The sequence below is a fragment of the Salvelinus alpinus genome, chromosome 21, assembly GCF_045679555.1.
Source record: "Salvelinus alpinus chromosome 21, SLU_Salpinus.1, whole genome shotgun sequence".
Taxonomy (NCBI): Eukaryota; Metazoa; Chordata; class Actinopteri; order Salmoniformes; family Salmonidae; genus Salvelinus; species Salvelinus alpinus.
This window is the reverse complement of record NC_092106.1, coordinates 17,292,329-17,312,637: the sequence shown is the minus strand read 5'-3', so window position 1 is coordinate 17,312,637 and position 20,309 is coordinate 17,292,329. Positions and strand designations below refer to the sequence as shown.

Sequence of the window (20,309 nt, the reverse complement as noted above, 5' to 3'; positions counted from 1 at the left end):
CCACCTACGCATTGGCGAGAGAAAAAACAGAGCCCACTTTCAGGAAGTCTTTTTGACATTTTAACGGATTTTCTTCAACTGCTCATTTTAGACTGCTTGTTTGTATGCTACAGTAGGTAGGCTATAAAATATGCTAATGTTTTGCTTATTTATTTGTTTTGGAATAAAACATATTTTAATTGAGTAGCATTTTTCTCGTGTTTATTATTCTTGCTTTCTCAGATTATCGTTTTGTTTTATTCTTGTAGATTAGTGTGTCTGTATTGTCCACAGCCTAAGAATGGTAGCTGATCTAATATTAGACACGACGACTAGAATGACAGATTTGATGACAATCGTTGCGTGGGGTTATGTCTTTTATTTGATTGTTTGCTTTGACAGACGATTCGCACTGCTAAATCTATTCAACAGGGACATTTCAAATAGGAATTTGGAATGCAGTGCCCGGAGAAAAAAACATCCTACTACATGTTGAAATAACCTATATTAGATGGATTTACGTCTTCAGCATATCAGTAGGCTAGGCTATTGTATAATTATTAGGCCTGTGAAATCACACGCGGGTTATTTTGACAATAGTGCATGTATGCCTGGAACATTGTAGTAGTTACAAATAGTGGACCGGTTAATTTCCCCAGTTTTCTTTTCCAGCATAAATAGGCTAATGATAACATAAAGGTACAAAGCCCTTTAGAAGTTAATTGTTTTTTTCTTACAGTGTCGTTGTGACGCTATTCAACGCAATAAAATACGTCTTCCGGCCTACTTTTCAATTAAGACGTTTTTGAATTTGAATGTAAATATTTTTCGTTATTTCAATGTATGAAATAGGCCTAATATTCCTCATTAATTGAAGGATGAACTTGTCAAATTAAGTAGGACACTCATCTTTTCAGTGAAGAAAAATTAAGATGGCATAAAAATGTCCTTTAGCTATACCACTGTTTTGTAAGACTGTAATCTGTACATGTGTAGGCATTTTAATATATTTCCAATATGTATTCTTTTTCAGCATTGGTAAATGTTTTATTGCAAGCATCTTGTTAGTTCGATGAAATACTCGATTCCGACAATTTTTTAGTTCACAATATTGTATAACGGCTTTTTGTTTTCAAAAACAGATTGTGAACACAAGGTTTTCATAAGAAGGCCGTTACAAATGATTGATGTTGTACATTGTAGGCATCATTCCAGGTGAGTGTTGTGTGAGCAGTGTTTACAATTATCACGAATATGATGATAGAACAAATTAAACAAAATTAAACTATTGCAAAGAAAAGAAAACTATACTTTATCATTATTATTATTTTGATGATTATTTTAGCCTATATATATAAATATATAAATATATATATAATTGACTTGAGTAGGCCTAGTATTTTCATCAGAAGTAAATGAGGCCTACATAGGCAACACAACATAGGCTAGGTCTACAATATTCATGTTACTGCTACAAAAATACTTAACTATTCCAATCGTATTACTAATATAAAACAGATTATTATGTTATCAAGACCTCAATGGAAGCAAGACACATTTATGCACAGCACCAGTAGACTAGATATTTTTATGCAGACGAAATTGCTGCACATTTCTGCACAGTAAATAAGTCCTTCCCCCACACCAGATCACCGAACAATCACTGTAGTTATCACCGAACCATCTCCCTATCTCGGAACCATCTCTAGCTTTAAAAGTAGTAATCATCGTAGCTTCCCGTCTCTGAAGGTTCAGTATGAGCTTTGAAGAAGTCGTCAAACGGCAAAGTTGCAGAGAGCAGGTACAGAACACAACGACGTTTACACTCATCTGCACCAACACTTTGCTGCACTGAACCACACGTTATCAGGATAGACTGCACCTTGTCAGTTCCGGTGTTGTCTGTGTGTGTGTGTGTGTGTGTGTGTGTGTGTGTGTGTGTGTGTGTGTGTGTGTGTGTGTGTGTGTGTGTGTGTGTGTGTGTGTGTGTGTGTGTGTGTGTGTGTGTGTGTGTGTGTGTGTGTGTGTGTGTGTGTGTGTGTGTGATGGATAGGTGTCTCCCACTATCATGCCAGCCAGTCTGGAAGTCTCTGTCAGCAGCATCAGCCCAATCATAATTAATGTCCCACTGTTACCAGGCAGGTATTACAGATATGACAACACATGGGGGTGCTGGGATAGATAGACCTTGCCAAGAGAACACATCATTACTCTAGGCCCATCTAAAGGTCTACTACGAAAATATTAATTCAAATTAAGTGTGAAATATAGTTTATTATATTCATGACCTTAATTATTATTTTACATTGATAGTCAACATAAATCGTTTGGGGATAGATATTGACAAAACTAGGTACTAGCTACCACTTCCCAGTGTAGATTTTTCTTAGTCACTTTCATGGAGTGTTCTGCGAATGTAGGAAATTCTATACTGGTTCCATGTGGAGAGAGATAGGAGGAAAACCTGCACCTCTTTTCCATCTCTCTCTCTCTCTCTCTCTCTCTCTCTCTCTCTCTCGCTCTCTCGCTCTCTCGCTCTCTCTCTCTCTCTCTCTCTCTCTCTCTCTCTCTCTCTCTCGCTCTCTCGCTCTCTCGCTCTCTCGCTCTCTCGCTCTCTCGCTCTCTCTCTCTCTCGCTCTCTCTCTCTCTCTCTCTCTCTCTCTCTCTCTCTCTCTCTCTCTCGCCAGACTAGTCTACTTCCAACTCCAAGTTTGTGTGTCAGTGTGGCCATGAGGCTGGTCATCCCTCTACGTGATAGAGGAGGTGCTTTTCTTCAGGATTATCACCTCTTTAATCTAAAGCATGTGGCTGCTTAGATCTAACAACCTGGACTACTCTACACAGATCTACATGTAAATGTTCATGTTTAGATCTAACAACCGGAGGTGCGTTCAGTTCGGTTCAGCGTTTGCTACGTTGCGTGACGGTTTGTACTGAATGACACGTTTCCCCAAAACAGTGTGCAATGTTCTTCAACAGCCTTTGAGGTACGTTTGTGTGTGAATTAAACATTGCACACCATTCTGAACACACCCTTGGTCTACTCTACACAAATCTACACTATATAGCAATCTGGTCTACTTTACTATAGATCTACACTAACTACATGTTCTACTCAACTCAGATCTACACTATCCTGTATGGTCTCTGTGTATATCAGATATGGGTTAGCGCCTAACTCTGACCTGGCCTAATTTCAATAGAACCTATTTCTGACCCCACAGCCCAATGCATGACTGTAGTATGGGGCCTTTTTCTATTCTGACCCAGAATAACATCAGTCCGGTCTCTGACCCTCCAGCTTTATGTATGATTGTGGAAATCAATACAATGACTTCTACTTCCTACCATGTGACCCAGCCTCTTTGTGTAGAAGGCTTCTTTGTTTTTACTGCACTTCTCCTTTTCCCCTCCATTCTTAATTTTTCTCTTTCTTTTAGTAAGACTGATCCTCCTGTCAGTGGTCTGAAATGGGGTCAACAGTTCTTGTCTAATAGCTGAAATGGCTTTGTGATGACACCATAGTTTATCATGCACACACACACGGCCTGAAACTGGACATGACATTTTTCAGTTTGACAATTACAAGTCTAAATTGACAATATAACATACATTTTCGATGCCACAAATCCATCGCCCCAGACAGTGTAAACATTTACTATATAAAAATACAGTTTTTATAAATGTACAGTACTGTGGTGCATGATCGACACCATTAGTATAAATGGTTAAGACCAACCCCAGCTAAAACCATAATAATATAAATTTTATTAAGACAGACCAAATTAATCTAAGACCATATTAACAATTTAAAAGTCTCAATAGTAATAACAGCATCATAATGTGGCCATTAAAGTCAACTAATTGAGGATATTAATAGTCAGTGTGTCTCTCTATTGATAATCCTTTTAGAACATGAGAAATAGGGTCATCCATGTTATTCTGTCATCTATCTCGCTGTGCATTATAGAGGACTGGGGATGGAGGGCAGCCAAGGAGAGGTTCAGTCACCAAGTCAAATCCATATTATACCAACAGTCTCTAATGGAGTGGCAGTGCAATAGGACTCAGATTAAGAGGGTGACATTTAAGACATGTGTGATCAGCATTAGGCCTCACACTGGGATGAATAATACTCTTAACCCTCTCGGGGTGGGGACTCACTGACATGTCCCCCCACAAAATGTATTCATCTCAAAATGACATTGTCATTGGGGTTTTTAATAATCAGAATATCATTATTCCAGACAATATGGTGTCTCTGTGGGGTAGCCCGTTAATTTCTGGGCCTTGTCTCTTCCACCCTCTGGATCCTTCCTCCACCCCGGCCCCCTCTGTATCTCCGACCCCTCTTTCTTCATCTGTTATACCCCCTACTCGAGTCAGCAGCCTCCCTGTGTTTGACTCCTCCCTCCCCGGCTCTTTCTCAATTCATATTTCCTTGATTCCTCACATCCTCTGACCTCGCATCCTTCTCAAAACACATTGGAGAAAAAGGTCAGAGGGGAGGGACCTTGGACCTTCAATATGATTTAGGAGGCAAGAACAAAGGATGCTAGATGTTGCATAGAGACGGATTGAGACAGAGCCCTCGTGTCAGCAGCCTCTCTGTGTGAGTAGTGAGGAGACGGGACAACACAGCCAGAGGCTCTGAAGGACCTTCTTGTGATCAGCTAGGGCCCAGGCTAGGTCTCATATACTACAGACCATCAGGCTACAGCCCGGTGGGGTTACAGAAAACACATCAGAATAACAAAACTTTGGTGTGTATTTCTGTGACAGAGGAGGAGAGAAAGAGGGAGAGCGAGAGGGAGAGCGAGAGGGAGAGTGGGAGAGAGAAGAGAGAAGAGAGAGAAGAACAGGGGAAATTAGGAAAATTAATGAATTATCTCAGCTCCTCCACCACCCGCCTCCCTCCTCTCCTCAATATGGAATGCTTGTCAGCCTTTCTGATTAATGACACACATTTATTTGCATCAATTTAGCATTAATATAATTAAATATAATTTAGTTTCATTTGCCAACACGGCTTTGCATAATAACACAGAAAATGAGAGGTATTATCAGAGGTATGCCATTTAAAAAAGTGGATAACGTTCTGTGAACGATCATACATTTTTCTGTTTTAGTATGTGCCCATGGCATTACTGTGTAGAAATGCTTAGGTTATGGCTGCATCTCAAATGGCACCCTATTCCCTCTATCGTGTACTACTTTTGACCAGAGTCCGTGGTATTTTCTATATGTGCACTACATAGGGAATAGGATGCCGTTTGGGATGCAGACTGTGGCTTCCCCTGTCTGTATAATCACACAGATAAACTCTGTATCTGTTGTGCATAACAGTGTTAAGGTATTAGTAAGAGACGGGAGCTGTGTCCTGCTACGTTATTATTCTGTTATCTGTTCATATCTCTGCTGTTGTTGTGAAGTTTTTAGAGCAGCAGCATTGTAAAGGCTTGTGGTATGTCGTTAGAGCAGCAGCATTGTAAAGGCTTGTGGTATGTCGTTAGAGCAGCAGCATTGTTAAGGCTTGTGGTATGTCGTTAGAGCAGCAGCATTGTTAAGGCTTGTGGTATGTCGTTAGAGCAGCAGCATTGTAAAGGCTTGTGGGTTGTTGTTAGAGCAGCAGCATTGTAAAGGCTTGTGGTATGTTGTTAGAGCAGCAGCATTGTAAAGGCTTGTGGTATGTCATTAGAGCAGCAGCATTGTAAAGGCTTGTGGTTTGTTGTTAGAGCAGCAGCATTGCAAAGGCTTGTGGTATGTCGTTAGAGCAGCAGCATTGTAAAGGCTTGTGGTTTGTTGTTAGAGCAGCAGCATTGTAAAGGCTTGTGGTTTGTTGTTAGAGCAGCAGCATTGTAAAGGCTTGTGGTATGTCATTAGAGCAGCAGCATTGTAAAGGCTTGTGGTATGTCGTTAGAGCAGCAGCATTGTAAAGGCTTGTGGTTTGTTGTTAGAGCAGCAGCATTGTAAAGGCTTGTGGTATGTCATTAGAGCAGCAGCATTGTAAAGGCTTGTGGTATGTCGTTAGAGCAGCAGCATTGTAAAGGCTTGTGGTATGTCGTTAGAGCAGCAGCATTGTTAAGGCTTGTGGTATGTCGTTAGAGCAGCAGCATTGTAAAGGCTTGTGGTTTGTTGTTAGAGCAGCAGCATTGTAAAGGCTTGTGGTTTGTTGTTAGAGCAGCAGCATTGTAAAGGCTTGTGGTTTGTTGTTAGAGCAGCAGCATTGTAAAGGCTTGTGGTTTGTTGTTAGAGCAGCAGCATTGTAAAGGCTTGTGGTTTGTTGTTAGAGCAGCAGCATTGTAAAGGCTTGTGGTTTGTTGTTAGAGCAGCAGCATTGTAAAGGCTTGTGGTATGTCGTTAGAGCAGCAGCATTGTAAAGGCTTGTGGTATGTCGTTAGAGCAGCAGCATTGTTAAGGCTTGTGGTATGTCGTTAGAGCAGCAGCATTGTAAAGGCTTGTGGTTTGTCGTTAGAGCAGCAGCATTGTAAAGGCTTGTGGTTTGTTGTTAGAGCAGCAGCATTGTAAAGGCTTGTGGTATGTCGTTAGAGCAGCAGCATTGTAAAGGCTTGTGGTTTGATGTAGACTAGTTTATAGTATAATCTCCAGTCTGTTTTGCCAGAGAGAGGAAAGATGCCCCCTCATGTTTGTTTTTGTAATGCAATATATATATACAGTACCAGTCAAACGTTTGGACACCTACTCATTCCAGGGTTTTTCTTTATTTTTACTATTTTCTACATTGTATAATAATAGTGAAGACATCAAAATTATGAAATAACACATATGGAATCATGTAGTAACCAAAACAGTGTTAAACAAATCGAAATATAATTGAGATTCTTCAAAGTAGCCACCCTTTGACTTGATGACAGCTTTGCACACTCATAGCATTCTCTCAACCAGCTTCATGAGGAATGCTTTTCCAACAGACTTGAAGGAGTTCAAACACATGTTGAGCACTTGTTGGCTGCTTTTCCTTCACTCTGTGGTCCAGCTCATCCCAAACCATCTCAACCCAACAGCGTTCCAGTTCTTGACACACTCGAACCTGTTCGCCTGGCACCTACTACCATACCCCGTTCAAAGGCACACATACACAATCCATGCCTCTATTGTCTCAAGGCTTAAAAATCCTTCTTTAACCTGTCTCCTCCCCTTCATTTACACTGATTGAAGGTGATTTAACAAGTGACATCAATAAGGGATCATAACTTTCACCTGGATTCACCTGGTCAGTCTATGCCATGGAAAGAGCAGGTGTTCCTAATGTTTTGTACACAGTGTAATATATGTATATATAAGAACAACATGAGGAGGCACCTTCCTCCTCCCTATAAGGAGCGGAAAGCAACAAATCATCTCGTATATAGAGTGGAAGGCAACAAAGCAACAGAGGCAGAGTGATTAATCTTCATGTGTAGGAGACGTCTCCTCTCCTGTCTAAAGGTGGACACTGTAATCATGGGCCCACTGACCCTGTGTTACCCTGTGATACTCCACCAGAGCATCTTTACTGCAGCGCAGGAGCCCATTATGAATCTCACATTAATTGCACAGCCCTTCTCTCCCTTCAACGCTATGTGTTTCCAGCATAAGAGCACACAGCAGAGCAGCAGAAAACAAAGACAAAGGGAGGGATAAAAGAGGATTGTGTTGTAATGAAATGCTGGTGGCTGGGCCATGATGAAATTAGGCCATGTTACCCAAATAAGGCCTGAAGGGTTCGTAATTGCCCGTGGTGGAGATGTGAAAAGCTGGGTGCCAACTGTCAGTGCCCAGCTAATGATGACAAATGTCTCTCTATGCAGATTGTAGTGACAGGGGGAGAGAGAGGAGAGGAGGAGAGAGAGTAGGGTTAAGGCCTACCATAATATGTAGAGAGAGAGAGAGAGTTGGGTTAATGCCTACCATAATATGTAGAGAGAGACGGAGAGAGAAAGAGTAGGGTTAATGCCTACCATAATATGTAGAGAGACGGAGAGAGAGAGAGTAGGGTTAAGGCCTACCATAATATGTAGAGAGAGAGTTGGGTTAATGCCTACCATAATATGTAGAGAGAGAGAGACGGAGAGAGAGAGAGTAGGGTTAATGCCTACCATAATATGTAGAGAGATAGAGACGGAGAGAGAGAGAGTAGGGTTAAGGCCTACCATAATATGTAGAGAGAGAGAGAGAGTTGGGTTAATGCCTACCATAATATGTAGAGAGAGAGACGGAGAGAGAGAGAGTAGGGTTAATGCCTACCATAATATGTAGAGAGAGAGAGACGGAGAGAGAGAGAGTAGGGTTAAGGCCTACCATAATATGTAGAGAGAGAGAGAGAGTTGGGTTAATGCCTACCATAATATGTAGAGAGAGAGAGAGAGTAGGGTTAAGGCCTACCATAATATATATAGAGAGAGAGAGAGTTGGGTTAATGCCTACCATAATATGTAGAGAGAGAGAGACGGAGAGAGAGAGAGTTGGGTTAATGCCTACCATAATATGTAGAGAGAGAGAGAGACAGAGAGAGAGGGAGTTGGGTTAATGCCTATCATAATATGTAGAGAGAGAGAGATGGAGAGAGAGAGAGTTGGGTTAATGCCTACCATAATATGTAGAGAGAGAGAGAGAGTAGGGTTAATGCCTACCATAATATGTAGAGAGATAGAGACGGAGAGAGAGAGAGTTGGGTTAATGCCTACCATAATATGTAGAGAGAGAGAGAGAGTTGGGTTAATGCCTACCATAATATGTAGAGAGAGAGATGGAGAGAGAGAGAGTTGGGTTAATGCCTACCATAATATGTAGAGAGAGAGAGAGTAGGGTTAATGCCTACCATAATATGTAGAGAGAGAGAGAGATGGAGAGAGAGAGAGTTGGGTTAATGCCTACCATAATATGTAGAGAGAGAGAGAGAGTAGGGTTAATGCCTACCATAATATGTAGAGAGATAGAGATGGAGAGAGAGAGAGTTGGGTTAATGCCTACCATAATATGTAGAGAGAGAGAGAGAGTAGGGTTAATGCCTACCATAATATGTAGAGAGAGAGAGATGGAGAGAGAGAGAGTTGGGTTAATGCCTACCATAATATGTAGAGAGATAGAGACGGAGAGAGAGAGAGTTGGGTTAATGCCTACCATAATATGTAGAGAGAGAGAGAGAGTAGGGTTAATGCCTACCATAATATGTAGAGCGAGAGAGACGGAGAGAGAGAGAGTTGGGTTAATGCCTACCATAATATGTAGAGAGAGAGTAGGGTTAAGGCCTACCATTATAAGGAGAGAGAGAGAGTAGGGTTAATGTCTACCATTATATGTAGAGAGAGAGTAGGGTTAAGGACTACCATTATAAGGAGAGAGAGAGAGTAGGGTTAATGCCTACCATTATATGTAGAGAGAGAGTAGGGTTAAGGCCTACCATTATATGTAGAGAGAGAGTAGGGTTAAGGCCTACCATTATAAGGAGAGAGAGAGAGTAGGGTTAATGTCTACCATTATATGGAGAGAGAGAGTAGGGTTAAGGCCTACCATTATATGTAGAGAGAGAGTAGGGTTAAGGCCTACCATTATATGGAGAGAGAGAGTAGTGTTAAGGCCTACCATTATATGGAGAGAGAGAGTAGGGTTAATGCCTACCATTATATGTAGAGAGAGAGTAGGGTTAAGGCCTACCATTATATGGAGAGAGAGAGTAGAGTTAAGGCCTACCATAAAATGGAGAGAGAGAGAGAAGGCTAAGGCCTACCATTATATGGAGAGAGAGAGTAGGGTTAAGGCCTACCATTATATGGAGAGAGAGAGTAGAGTTAAGGCCTACCATAAAATGGAGAGAGAGAGAGAGAAGGCTAAGGCCTACCATTATATGTAGAGAGAGAGTAGGTTTAAGGCCTACCATTATATGGAGAGAGAGAGTAGGGTTAAGGCCTACCATTATATGGAGAGAGAGAGTAGAGTTAAGGCCTACCATAAAATGGAGAGAGAGAGAGAAGGCTAAGGCCTACCATTATATGGAGAGAGAGAGTAGGGTTAAGGCCTACCATTATATGGAGAGAGAGAGTAGAGTTAAGGCCTACCATAAAATGGAGAGAGAGAGAGAAGGCTAAGCCCTACCATTATATGTAGAGAGAGAATAGGGTTAAGGCCTACCATTATATGGTGAGAGAGAGTAGGGTTAAGGCCTACCATTATATGGAGAGAGAGGGTTAAGGCCTACCATTATATGGAGAGAGAGTAGGGTTAAAGCCTACCATTATCTGGTGAGATAGAGTAGGGTTAAGGCCTACCATTATATGGAGAGAGAGAGTAGGGTTAATGCCTACCATAAAATGGAGAGAGAGGGTTAAGGCCTACCATTATATGGAGAGAGAGTAGGGTTAAGGCCTACCATTATATGGTGAGAGAGAGTAGGGTTAAAGCCTACCATTATATGGAGAGAGAGAGTAGGGTTAAAGCCTACCATTATATGTAGAGAGAGTAGAGTTAAAGCCTACCATTATATGGAGAGAGAGGGTTAAGGCCTACCATTATATGGAGAGAGAGGGTTAAAGCCTACCATTATATGGAGAGAGAGAGTAGGGTTAAAGCCTACCATTATATGGAGAGAGAGAGTAGGGTTAAAGCCTACCATTATATGGAGAGAGAGTAGGGTTAAAGCCTACCATTATATGGAGAGAGAGGGTTAAAGCCTACCATTATATGGAGAGAGAGTAGGGTTAAAGCCTACCATTATATGGAGAGAGAGGGTTAAGGCCTATCATTATATGGAGAGAGAGTAGGGTTAAAGCCTACCATTATATGGAGAGAGAGTAGGGTTAAAAAGCCTACCATTATATTGAGAGAGAGTAGAGTTAAAGACTACCATTATATGGAGAGAGAGGGTTAAGGCCTACCATTATATGGAGAGAGAGGGTTAAGGCCTACCATTATATGGAGAGAGAGAGTAGGGTTAAAGCCTACCATTATATGGAGAGAGAGAGTAGGGTTAAAGCCTACCATTATATGGAGAGAGAGTAGGGTTAAAGCCTACCATTATATGGAGAGAGAGGGTTAAAGCCTACCATTATATGGAGAGAGAGTAGGGTTAAAGCCTACCATTATATGGAGAGAGAGAGACAGTTAAGGCCTACCATTATATGGAGAGAGAAGGTTAAAGCCTACCATTATATGGAGAGAGAGAGTATGGTTAAAGCCTACCATTATATGGAGAGAGAGAGGGTTAAAGCCTACCATTATATGGCGAGAGAGAGTGGGGTTAAAGCCTACCATTATATGGAGAGAGAGGGTTAAAGCCTACCATTATATGGAGAGAGAGAGAGGGTTAAAGCCTACCATTATATGGAGAGAGAGTAGGGTTAAAGCCTACCATTATATGGAGAGAGAGGGTTAAAGCCTACCATTATATGGAGAGAGAGAGAGGGTTAAAGCCTACCATTATATGGAGAGAGAGTAGGGTTAAAGCCTACCATTATATGGAGAGAGAGAGAGGGTTAAAGCCTACCATTATATGGAGAGAGAGAGAGGGTTAAAGCCTACCATTATATGGAGAGAGAGAGTAGGGTTAAAGCCTACCATTATATGGAGAGAGAGGGTTAAAGCCTACCATTATATGGAGAGAGAGAGAGGGTTAAAGCCTACCATTATATGGAGAGAGAGTAGGGTTAAAGCCTACCATTATATGGAGAGAGAGTAGGGTTAAAGCCTACCATTATATGGAGAGAGAGAGACAGTTAAGGCCTACCATTATATGGAGAGAGAGTAGGGTTAAAGCCTACCATTATATGGAGAGAGAGAGACAGTTAAGGCCTACCATTATATGGAGAGAGAGTAGGGTTAAAGCCTACCATTATATGGAGAGAGATTACAAAAAAAAGCTCCTCAAGGACAATCCAGTCCACACAATCCAGACAGAGCAAACCCACAAAACAGACCAGCACAATAACACACCCCCCAACAAGACCCGGAGGGCAGAAAGTGCAGATGGATGGCTGTCTGAGAGCTGGCTGCTCTACGGACTGAGGTGGGAGAACTTAGAGGCACACATGGCACTGAAGGGCGAGGTCAGAAAGCTGAGAGAGAGAGCAGGACACTCCCCCATACAAGCCAGCAGAACAGCCCACCTCAGACCACAACCTCAACACCACAATGGGACAGACAACACAGGACCCACCAACCCAATAGACCCCACCCCCTTCTAACAGCTCTCCTGTCAGCTCCCCCGATAGCCCTCCTGATACACCCCACCCCCCCACCCCCTTACACACATCCACTGAGGACACACAAAATCCAGAGATTGTTTTTCTCATTGACTCAAATGGCAAATACATTCAAGAGGATAGACTTTTTCCCAAACACAAAGTGGCTAAACTCTGGTGGCCAAACACTAGGCATGCCCTGGAGCTGTTGTCAGAGGACAGACTAGGGTCCCCCAGCCACATCATGATTCACACGGGCACACATGACCTGAGGGCCTAGCAGGAAAGGGTGGCAACAGCACTCAAGGAGTGATTGAAAAAGCTTCTTCCACTTTCCCCAACGCACAAGTGGTTATCTCCACCCTGCTACCATGAAAAGACTTTCACGCTGCCACCATACAGTGGGTGAATGCAAGCATTTCGCAAGACTGTGCCTAAAAACCTAACGTCTACCTGACCCACCATTCCACCCTGGACTTGAACAGCTTTTACGACCAGGTCCACCTCTACAAGGCAGCAATCCCAACTTTTGCCAGGACCCTGAAGGACATCACCCTCAACCGCAGCCCCAGCACCTCACACAGGAGCAACAGAGTAACGGACACCCCGCCCAGACCAGCGAGACACCCTCCCAGACCTGCAAGACCCCCTCCCGAAGGACACTGAGAGAACCCACGCCAAGAGGACATACACCCAGACCACAGCATCACCAGCCACACCCCAACCAGTTAAGACCACCCCAAGCAAACCCTAGCCACACCCTATATAGCCCCCCCCCCCCCCCCCCATATCAGACCTATGCCCCTTCTGCCTACCCCATGCGGCAAGGACCTCAACATGACAGCAGGACATATGCCCAGGCCGTGAGCAGAGCAACAGGTCCAACCCCCACTATTACACCCGCCCAAGCCCCATTCTGCGACCTAAGAGGTATGTATTAGATGCTCGACATGCTCTGCTCACACCTACTGTGATGGTCCGGACCTAAACCACACAAAAACAACACTAGACACTATGGAACACAAAGCTTTTACTATCACATCCTGGAGGAGACTCAGGGGTATGCTAATTTAGTATGGAGCAGACCTACCTCACTCCATTAAATTAAATCAAAACAGGAACATTTTACATCTGGCTATAAATTAATCAGGAAATGATCTCAACAGAGAAAAATTTCCTCATGTGTGCTACCTTTACCCCCCCCCCCCCAATAGAATCCCCATACAGCTTCTCCATCCTAAAGGTGGAGATCAACAATTTCCAGGCTCGTGGACATGCACTAGTCTGTGGCGACCTAAATGCCAGAACTGGACAAGAACCTGACACCCTCAGCACACAGGGGGACAAACACCTATCTGCAGGTGACAGCATTCCCTCCCCCATATGCCCCCCGAGACACAAGTACGACAACATGACCAGCAAAAACCGGTCACAACTCCTGCAGCTCTGTCGGACGCTGGGTATGTACATAGTCAATAGTAGGCTTCGAGGGGACTCCTATGGTAGGTACACCTATAGCTCAACTCTTGGCAGTAGTACTGTAGACTACTTTATCAACAATATTATGGCAGATTCAGTCTTCCCAGCCTGGTGCAGGTCTACAATTTTGTTTCTGGTGTCCTTTGACAGCTCTTTGGTCTTGACCATAGTGGAGTTTGGAGTGTGACTGTTTGAGGTTGTGGACAGGTGTCTTTTATACTGATAACAAGTTCAAACAGGTGCCGGTAATACAGGTAACGAGTGGAGGACAGAGGAGCCTCTTAAAGAAGGTCTGTGAGAGCCAGAAATCTTGCTTGTTTGTAGGTGACCAAATACTTATTTTCCACCAAAATTTGTAAATAAATTCATAAAAAATCCTACAGTGTGATTTTCAGGATTTTTCTTTCTCATTTTGTCTGTCATAGTTGAAGTGTACCTATGATGAAAATTACAGGCCTCTCTCATCTTTTTAAGTGGGAGAACTTGCACAATTGGTGGCTGACTAAATACTTTTTTGCCCCACTGTATCAACGAATTGGCGAGGATTGGTGAGAATCTGAAGTCAAATGTCTACTGGTTGCTGAGGATCTGGTGCTTCTGTCCCCAACCAAGGAGGGCCTACAGCAGCACCTAGATATTCTGCACAGATTCTGTCAAACCTGGGCCCTGACAGTAAATCTCAGTAAGACAAAAATAATGGTGTTCCAAAAAGGGTCCAGTTGCCAGGACCACAAATACAAATTCCGTCTTCCCTTTTGTACTTAAACTATTTGCACATCATTACAACACTGTATATAGACATACTATGACGTTTGAAATATCTTTATTATTTTGTAACTTTTGTGAGTGTAATGTTTACTGTACATTTTTTATTGTTGAATTGAAATTTAATTGAGAGAGAGAGAGAGAGAGAGAGAGAGAGAGAGAGAGAGAGAGAAAGAGATGTTTCCAATGCCAATAAAGCCCATTAAATTGAATTGAGAAAGAGAGGGCATACCATAATATTTAGGGAGAAGAAAAATAACAGAGCGGGAGAGTAGTGTTAAGGCCATAATATGTCGAGAGAGAGAAACAGGGAGAAGGGGAGAGAGAGAACCTACCTAGTATCTGAGGCCAGTTCTAACAGCATATTGTTTAGTGAACAGCAGCCATGATGATCATATGCTAGTTTCATGAGCCAGTGAAGGAAAACGGTGGCTATAATTAGCTTATCATTACCTGCCAAGTTAAGATCTGTGTCAATATGAATCGCAGAATGTAGATGGCTAGAATATATTACAAAATAGATGGTTGCCATAAACAACTGTCACATTAGTACACAGCACTTTGAAGTGCTACTGTTTCATTTAGACAACAGTTACAATAAATACAGAGGGAACTTATACATATGATTTATGAAGAAATAAAGTTAATTTATGTTCTTTATTCTCAGTTAATGAAGATCATTTGTTGAAACTTTTGACTCATAGATAAGTGAGAACATAAAATCCTGATTTATACATTATTTGGTGGTACTGATAATCATGAAGTTATCCTAGGATATAATCCAACATATCTGCTGTTGTCTAGTAGTTATTCTATATTTTGGCCTTTAATAATTGTACGATGCAAACTATAAAGTTTATAATAACCTGAGAAATCTGCGCCGTGTTCTTGACGTCATGTGTGTAATTATTGTGATCTATAACATTGTGTTTCTGGTTAACAAAACCAAGATATCATAGGCTTCTCGCACTTTAAAAAGCAGCTATTGTTGCAGAAAACTCATAAATCTCATTTAATTTACTGTGACGTACAGCCGAAGCTAATAAAAGAGCAAAACCAGAGTGTTGCATGGCCAGATTTACCCAATTTGTTGCCTGAATGGCTTTTGAAAGGAGTCCCAGTTTGTACAAAGGGAGCCTCCTTTTTGTTTGGTTTCCCCCATCTGTGTCATCTGGTGGTCTGTGAGGGGCCTGTGAGGGGATGTCTGGGTCAGGGTGGCGGGGGCGTGTGGGCAGGTTACGGGGCACCCCCTGCGTGGAGGCCAGTTGTTTTATAGACTGTGTGGAGTGGTGCAGGGAGTTCATCAGTGAGCTGCTCTATTGTGCTCCAGCACAGCTGACACGTGTGAAGTGACTCCAGCATATCGACAGATAATTTCCATTAATGAAACTGGAGGAACCGCCTCGTTTCAGACGGTGATTTATAACCCAGGATTACAGAACCCAGCTTCATCATCCTCTCAATGACAGCAGGGGAGACTGCAGTCTCATACGTGTGTCCCACATTCACCCAATAGCACCCAACTCATAGACAACTTTTTAAGATTATAAATTACAAGTTAAAAATAGTTGTAGCAACTCAGAAATCTAGGTCTAACATCTATGCATCTGATATCCATATCCTGGCCAGTTTTAATACCAGACCTAGAATTCTAAAATTCTAAAATTCTAAAAAAACAAAGATATTTGTGTAAAAACAGAATGTGTTGACCCTGTGTTGGCCAACCTACTGCTGCTAGCCCCAGCCCCAGTCACCCTACTGCTGCTATCCCTAGCCCCAGTCACCCTGCTGCTGCTATCCCTAGCCCCAGTCACCCTGCTGCTGCTATCTCTAGCCCCAGTCACCCTGCTGCTGCTAGCCCCAGCCCCAGTCACCCTACTGCTGCTATCCCCAGCCCCAGTCACCCTACTGCTGCTAGCCCTAGCCCCAGTCACCCTACTGCTCTGCCACATGGAAGGCACATTTCAACGCCTCCATTTTATGCTGCTGTCACCCTCCCTACGAGAGGGGGGAGGAGGGTAGAGAGAGAGAGTCTCACCCTGAGCGGATGCTAGACAAAGATGGCAGCAGAGACATTTTGTCTACTCTGATTAGTTCCGCTTGTGGTGAGCAGTGTAGAATATTAGCCTGTTACCAGACACATTACACACACACACACACACACACACACACACACACACACACACACACACACACACACACACACACACACACACACACACACACACACACACACACACACACACACACACACACACACACACACACACACAATGTGCAGCACAGACGGAAAGGATGCTACAATCAAATCTCTACCACCTCATCTCCATCCCAACCACTGAGACAGAAGGCCATATGGAGCAGAAAGCCAATTGCTTATTTCACACGCTAATTAACACAGATCATACTGCATTATGGGGAAGGTGTGTCCCAGCCATCTGACATAGTTTAAAAGATCATCCTTGCATTTAAATACCCCAATAGCCAGAGATATTCCAAAATGAAAAGCTTAGAGCTCACCTCGGCAGCATCAGACATCATGACTGTCTGTCTGTGTGTCTGTCAGACTGCCTGGTATCTGTCAGCTCTTATTGGGCTTCTAGACCCTCGGCCATAGCTGTGCTTGCTTGCCTGTGTGTGTGTGCAGCTTAGTGTTCTGTCCTCTTGCTGGGATATCTTCTATTGGCTTCAAAAAACTAGTCATCTCTCTGACCTCTGTTAGAGCAAAACAAGAGATGGGCTGGAGCATACGGACATCAGGCTGACCCATGAAACAGTCATGATCCAGGAGGAGGAGAAGAGGGGATGAAGAGGTGGAGGGGAGGAGGAAGAGGATGGGATGAGGAGGAGGAGGGATGAAGAGGTTGAGGGGATGAGGAGGAGGAGGAGGGGATGAGGAGGAGGAGGGATGAAGAGGTTGAGGGGATGAGGAGGAGGAGGGGATGAGGAGGAGGATGGGATGAAGAGGTTGAGGGGATGAGGAGGAGGGGATGAGGAGGAGGAGGTTCTGCTGATATGCAGGATTCTGCCTCCAGGCGTTCACCTGATATAGCTGTGCCCTGAGGCTGTAGAGAGAGACAGTCCAGCCTGATGTCTCCAGCCTGAAACATCGAAGAGCTCAGGACTGACTTATTTAGTCCAGCTCTGGAATTGGTTCTGAGAAGGAGAGGAAGAGTAGATGAAAAGAGGAGAGGAGGGGATGATGATGGAGGCAAAGGGAGCTAGCGGAGCTGATTGGGCTCTAAAATAAAAAACAGCAGAACTTATTTAACATAACAAGATGGGGGACGGGGGGGGGGTTACGTTCCACCTTTTAATTATAATAATTGTATTATAGCGTCAGGTCTGTGGTTGGGGAGGTGTGTGTGTGTATGTACGGCTGAGAAGGTGTGTGTTTCTCCGTAGTATTTGGGAGGTGTGTGTGTGTATATTCCATGATATAGACTGATCAGGTTATTACAGGTGAAAGCTATGATGCTCTTTTATCCCTCCCTTTGTCTTTGTTTTCTGCTGCTCTGCTGTGTGCTCTTATACTGGAAACACATGGCATTGAAGGGAAAGAAGGGCTGTGCAATTAATGTGAGATTCATAATGGGCTCCTGCGCTGCAGTAAAGATGCTCTGGTGGAGTATCACAGGGTAACACAGGGTCAGTGGGCCCATGATTACAGTGTCCACCTTTAGACAGGAGAGGAGACGTCTCCTACACATGAAGATTAATCACTCTGCCTCTGTTGCTTTGTTGCCTTCCACTCTATATACGAGATGATTTGTTGCTTTCCGCTCCTTATAGGGAGGAGGAAGGTGCCTCCTCATGTTAGTTCTTATATATATACTACCGTTAAAAAGTTTGGGGTCACTTAGAAATGTTTTGTCCTTTAAAATAATGCATCACAAGTCCTCAACTGGCAGCTTCAGTAAATTCTACCCGCAAAACACTAGTCTCAACGTCAACAGTGAAGAGCTGACTCCGGGATGCTGGCCTTCTAGGCAGAGTTGCAAAGAAAAAGCCATATCTTAGACTGGCCAATATAAATAAAAGATTAAGATGGGCAAAAGAACACAGACACTGGACAGAGGAACTCTGCCTAGAAGGCCAGCATCCCGGAGTCGACTCTTCACTGTTGACGTTGAGACTGGTGTTTTGCGAGGATTATTTCATGAAGCTGCCAGTTGAGGACTTGTGAGGCATCTGTTTCTCAAACTAGACACTCTAATGTACTTGTCCTCTTGCTCAGTTGTGCACCGGGGCCTCCCACTCCTCTTTCTATTCTGGTTCGAGCGAGTTTGCGCTGTTCTGTGAAGGGAGTAGTACACAGCATTGTATACTCACATGTAATAGCCTTAATTTCTCAGAACAAGAATAGACTGACGAGTTTCAGAAGAAAGTGCTTTGTTTCTGGCCATTTTGAACCTGTAATAGAACCCACAAATGCTGATGCTCCAGATACTCAACTAGTCTAAAGAAGGCCAATTTTATTGTTTCTTTAATCAGAACAACAGTTTCCAGCTGTGCTAACATAATTTCAAAATGGTTTTCTAATGATTAATTAGCCTTTTAAAATGATAAACTTGGATTAGCTAACACAACATGCCATTGGAAGACAGGAGTGATGGTTGCTGATAATTGGCCTCTCTGTGAATATGTAGATATTCCATAAATAATCAGCCATTTCCAGCTACAGTAGTCATTTACAACATTAACCATGTCTACACTGAATTTCTGATCAATTTGATGTTATTTTAATGGACAAAAAATTAGCTTTTCTTTCAAAAACAAAGACATTTTAAATTGACCCCAAACTTTTGAATGGTAGTGTATATATATATATATATATATATATATATATATACATACAGTACTAGTCAAAAGTTTGAACACAACTACTCATTGAAGGGTTTTTCTTTTCTTTATTTTTACTATTTTCTGCATTGTAGAATAATAGTGAAGACATCCAAACTATGAAATAACACATATGGAATCATGTAGTAACCAAAACAGTGTTAAACAAATCAAAATATAATTGAGATTCTTCAAAGTAGCCACCCTTTGCCTTGATGACAGCTTTGCACACTCTTGGCATTCTCTCAACCAGCTTCATGAGGTAGTCACCTGGAATGCATTTCAATTAACAGGTTTTTCTTGTTAAAAAATTCAATAGTGGAGTTTCTTTCCTTCTTAATGCGTTTGAGCCAATCAGTTGTGTTGTGAGAAGGTAGGGAAGGTATACAGAAGATTTGATTTGGTAAAAGACCAAGTCCATATTATGGCAAGAACATCTCAAAAATCAAAGAGAAATGACAGTCTGTCATTACTTTAAGACATGAACGTCAGTCAATCCAGAAAATTTCAAGAACTTTGAAAGTTCCTTCAAGTGCATTCACAAAAATCATCAAGTGCTATGATGAAACTGCCTCTCATGACCGGCACAGGAAAGGAAGACCCAGAGTTACCTCTGCTGAAGAGCATAAGTTCATTAGAGTTACCAGCCTCCGAAATTGCAGCTCAAATAAATGCTTCACAGAGTTCAAGTAACAGACACATCTCAACATCAACTGTTCAGAGGAGACTGCGTGATTCAGGCCTTCATGGTCGAATTGCTGCAAAGAAACCACTACTAAATGACACCAATAAGAAGAAGAGACTTGCTTGGGCCAAGAAACACGAGCAATGGACATTAGACCGGTGGAAATCTGTCCTTTGGTCTGATGAGTCCAAATTTAAGATTTTTGATTCCAGCCGCCGTGTCTTTTTGAGACGTAGAGTAGGTGAACGGATGATCTCCGCATGTGTGGTTCCCACCGTGAAGCATGGAGGACGAGGTGTGATGGTGTGGGGGTGCTTGCTGGTGACACTGTGATTTATTTAGAATTCTAGGCACACTTAACCATCATGGCTACCACAGCATGC

General features: G+C 42.8%; 1 protein-coding gene across 4 annotated transcripts in view; it reads left to right on the top strand.

The window, feature by feature from the left end:
* Positions 1-20,309, top strand: part of LOC139547932 (neurobeachin-like) — a 295,912-nt gene that overhangs the window by 180,823 nt on the left and 94,780 nt on the right. The gene's annotated exons all lie outside the window — the stretch shown is intronic.